Source organism: Pygoscelis adeliae, unplaced genomic scaffold, assembly GCF_000699105.1.
Source record: "Pygoscelis adeliae isolate BGI_AS28 unplaced genomic scaffold, ASM69910v1 Scaffold5, whole genome shotgun sequence".
Classification (NCBI taxonomy): Eukaryota; Metazoa; Chordata; class Aves; order Sphenisciformes; family Spheniscidae; genus Pygoscelis; species Pygoscelis adeliae.
This window is the reverse complement of record NW_008824753.1, coordinates 1,166,376-1,171,521: the sequence shown is the minus strand read 5'-3', so window position 1 is coordinate 1,171,521 and position 5,146 is coordinate 1,166,376.

Here is a 5,146-nt window from a genome sequence, read left to right as displayed (position 1 = left end):
CGCACCACTAGCCCTGCGACAACCCTACCGGCCGGCAGCCTTGTTACCCCAACAAACCGCTGATGAACAGAGCTCACTTCTCCACAAGACCCCGACTTGCCTGGGGCACAAGCACTTGCTAGCCAGACTCTCCTTTGGAGATTTTTCACTGGTCTGCTTTTCTCAGGGGAGATGATCCCGTGCACTCCCACTGCTGGCCAGCCATGCTCTGATTCAGCCTGGACCAGCAGGATAGCTGACGCTCCACCTTGCACAACAGCAGCCTCCACAATGCCTTTTTCCACTGATCTCCTCCTCGCTTCTCTTCCTGCAGAACCTTACTCAGTGAGAACAGGGCAGCCTGGAGCAGACCCCGCTGTGCATACCTGCACTCCTCATTTCACTCCTACTCCCTGGCTTTTTAGATCTCACTCCTCTCCTTCTCCCAGTAAGAGGACAACATCCTCTTCATTTCACAGGCCACTGCTTCTCCCTCACGTCTGCTGTTCTCTCAAGGATGCTAAACAAGCAGAAGACATACGGGCGTCTTCCCAGAGACATTGCAGCAATGTCTCTTTTTTGTATTCGTCAAGTTATTGCTCCCACACACGCACATCTAAACTCGGCTCCACCAGCTCTTGAATTTAACTCACATACAAGCAGTCTGATCTGTAATGGGTTTAGCTATATAAAAGGAAAAACCCACTTACAGTTTGGCCCACAGCACTGTGTTATGCAAGTACGTGGGCTGCTGCTGCCTCTGTGTTATCAGAGTGCCCCTCGCCCAGGACATCCTACCCTTTTAGCAGATAGGCTGGATATCTACTGGGTTGGTATCACTCCTGAAGAAGAAGAGAGCCCAGTGAGATAAGGCAACCAGCTCAGCCAAGACCAGAGAGAGGGTCAGGACTCCCAAATTCACGGTCCTGCACTTCAACCACAAAGTCACCTTTCAGCACAGAGATGAGCTGTTCCAAGAGCCCACGCTGCCGTCAGATGGGCACCAGGGGCAGGTCATGCATTAAGACAGCGAGCATGGAAAGACTATTCCCTCTGTAGGCATTCAGGCCATTTTGCATCACGCACAGCAAGCTGTAAAACCATATTCCAGCAGTGAGAAGTTAATAATGAAGTTTTGCTTTTACTGAACCAGTCATTAAACAGTGCTAGTCTCACTTTATAGAGAGTCCAAGAAATAGGTGGCAACACACAGAATAAAATGGATCATCTTGAAGCATTTTCCTCTGGATATTTGTAATTATAAACCAAACATCATCAGTTTCTCTCTCTCTCTGCAGTAAATAATTAACTGCAAAAGAATATTCCTCTTGGCCCCATCCTCCCCAATCAATTTTGCTTCTCAACAACGTGCCGCCTGGATTGCTTGCTGTGTCAGCGCACCCGAGTGTTATCCAAAACATTTCCAAAACATTTCACAAGACATAGAGGAGTGGTATAACTGTTAACTTCAGTACAGCAGAGACCTTTCCTTACGGGTACGAGAGGGCATCATCACATAACTCCCAGTACTTAAAGCAGACAGCTATGACATACACAGCTTAGCTCATTCACTGCAGCAACATCACTGCAACCATCAGCAGAGGCGAATCACACACTCTGAGCACTCCCACCACACTCCTCCGGACTGCCTGAGCTTTATTGCCAAGGCATAGCAAATTTCATCCCCTGAAATACAAAGTTCTCTATTCCTTTCATTGTTTTTGAGAACATTGCCCCCATAGAATTCATCCAGGGGAAAAAAAAAAAGTCTTGTCCATAACAGCACTTTCATTTTTAAGAGACTTTAATCTTTGAATACTAGATCTAAAGTTGAATATTGTGACTGCTCGGTCATGCACGATAACCTGTTTGCCTCTTGCTACTTACCCTCATAAACCTGACACTCATACAGACTCCGAAAGTAACAGGTAAGCCAGAAAACCTTCAGAGCACTCATTCCTTTTGCCCTACTGAAAGATACCTCCTGGACATAACCCCAGAGGGGAGGAAGGATGATGCCAGGAGGAAAGCAGGACTGCCTGGAGGGGAGGCTGGGCTTGGTCAGGCAGCAGATGGAAGCAAGTTGCATACAGATACACAACCAATGAACAATGCAAGGTCTGCCATTTGATCCTAGTTGTTTTCTTAGGATACAAAGTCAAATGCACTTTAAAAAAGGCGTAAGGAGAGTACAAGCAAAAATGAGAGCTGGGAAAAGCCTCCAGAATTGCAGGAACACCCTTCCTGCAACAGCCAGAAAATCTGGGGAAAGGCAGAGAAGCATTACCACCGAGCAAACATCTTCATACTCAACACACAGTTTAGGTTTAGTTTTATGTTTTTATGGGTTTAAATGCATACCAGGTTTAGTTGAGCTGGCTATGAAGTGTTCAATAAAAACAGTGGAGAAAGAGGAAATTTGGCTAATTTATACTCAAAAAGCATAGAAAGAGAGGTTGAAGAAATAGGCAGAAGAAAGAATCAAAGGAAAACCATGATACAAAAGAGATTAAGAATAATACAGGGAAAGGAAAAATTAAATGAAACAGATATTGAGGATGGTTCAGGAAAAGATAAACCATGAAAAAGTGGAATGAAGACTGGAAGGGAAAGATAAGAGAGAAGAACATGCCATGGCAGAGCAGTTGAATGGCAGTTGGCAAATAGATCATTTGTTTAATCTCATCCATATTTGTCAAATAATTTATTTGATTAATACTCTTCCGTGGTCTTCAACCAGCTATAGAGTTGATCAAATATAATTTCATAAATATATTATTAGATTAATACAGGTAAAATTCAAATCTGTTCAACATTTTTATCTGCTGCTTAATAAGCTCTGGTTGTAAGTTTATACTTCAAAAATGTTAAAATAGAAAGCTGATAATAAATTACAATTAGATAAAGAGTGCTCAGAGCACAACCATTTTGCTTTTCCTAGACCGACAAAAAGTACAGCGGTGTAACACATCTTGAAAGACAGGAGATGAGATATTTCTACCTCTTCCTTTCATCACCCTCCCACAAGGAACCTCTCTACAAGCAGTACTTTTTGTCTTGGGTTTTGTTTTGTTGAGTATCTCCCCCATACTCAACTTTTTTACTCCATAAAGCTTTTTTACCCCATAAAGCTTTTTTACCCCAAGAAAACCTGGGTAGCTCCAAGGGCAGCCTAGCAGGAAGGTAAATTCAGGGTGCACCAGCAGCAGGAGGGGCGGCAGTGGGTGCCATCTCCAGCCTGGAAGGATATGTTTACATTTGTGAGCTGAGCTTTGCTCCTCTTAAAGGGAAGGGAAGTTAGGTGAAAGATGGCCACGTGGACAAGGATGCCTCAGGACCTCTACTCTCACAGGGAAAAGCTTCCCAAGTACCAGCAGCCTTTTCCAAACCTCCCTAGGAGAACTAGGGAAAAAAAAAGGTCAGCTGGCAATTTTTCAGCCTGTTTTTTCCCCCCCTCTCTGGCCCAACACAATAGCAAGGGAGTCCCCTTGAGAGTTCTCAGACCACAGGGTGAAAATCACCAAAGCAGACCATCTCCATGCCTGTGGTGGCAGGTCTGCCAGGGAGCCCCCTGAAGCGGCACTGGACTTGATAAGGAAACTGTGGCCATCGTTTTCTAGGCCGATGTCAGAGAAACACAAGGTTATTCCCACCACTGCTCTACCTTCACCACTGACAGCAACCAAGAACCAAACTCGCCACAGGAGAGAACCACACCAAGGGTAACTCCTTGAGGCCAGAAAAGTGTCCCTCAGGTCATAAGTCCTGTTTAAATATTACAGTGATATCCCAAACTGTGATAATTATTGCTAATTACAAGATCATTTTTATGTAAACATGGAGGGTATTACCATGCATACTTCATCTCTTTTTAATTAAAAGAAATAAGAGGTTCACTGAGACAAAAAAAAAGACATACTGACAGCTCCCACCCCAAAGCAGGCTTTTCTGCAGTGATAACACCCTTCAGCCTCCAGACCCACCGAGGAGACTGAACAGAGAATTCAATCAGCATTGGCCTCCCCGGTGCTGAAATGAAGCAGTTGGCACGTTATTAATCACACAGGGAAAGTGTTTGACGAGGAGAAGGAAAGGACCAGACACACAGAAGGGGGGACACACATGGATTCAAAGTCATGGCTATGTGACAAACACTTTGGAAAAATCATGCAAATCACCAGCTGCAAAATCAAAATACTTTGGAGCTCTGCAAGGATAAACAAATTAGCATTCTGACCAGGAGAAACCAACATCCACCATACAACCCTCTAACAACTCTTTAGTTGAACCAACACAAAGCCTCATGTGCTTTTCTCTGTTCAAAACCAGTTCCTGCTCCAACCCACACAACTTACCCATGTCAACCAGACTGGGGTACACCACGACAAAGCCTCACCAGGAGTTTGTACCCCTTCTGCATCTCAAAGACCTACCCAGGAGCAACTTTGCATGGCATAAGCTAAAGAGACATGACTTAGGTCATTGAAACAGTCAATGGCTTGACTTGGTCAAGGATTGACTTGGGTCAAGCCATTCATGCTGCACTGTCCTCCTGCTTCCAGCAGTCATAAGCATTTCTCCAGCCGCTCCAGAGTTTGCCAGTCCTCTCCGATTTCTCATCAGCTCTTTTGTCTCCAGGCACACTCCACTGCTTGAGGCAGTTAAAACACATCCCCAACCAGGACCCATATGAGCCAAGCAAGGCACCAGATGCACCTGCTCCCACTTGGGGCGAAGGGGTTGCACCCCCAGACCCTGTGACATCCTTGCACAGCAGGCAGGGCGCAAGCAGCTCCGCACACCGCAGAGCCCCGGCGGCAAGCGTCCCTGGGAGGAAGGGAGGTGCCGCCAGCTCCGCAGAGCTGCACACATGCAGGAACGGGGGGACCTTGCTTGCTCACAGATGCACATACCTGCACCTCTGCCACCTGTGCACTCCCCTCCGCGCCTCGCCCCTGGCCTGCCGACGCCTGGCACGCCATGAAGCTGGTCTCTCCCTGGGGGGTGCCGCTCCGATGGGGGACAGCCGGAGCCCAGTGGGCACCTGCTTTGGCAAAGGGTGGGGGGCCCAGTGCTCCCCCTTGGGAGTATCACAGGGGCAGTGTGGGGGATGCAAGAGGATGGGGGAAGGCAGGTGCAGGGGGCTGCAAACTGGGGGTGCAAGGAA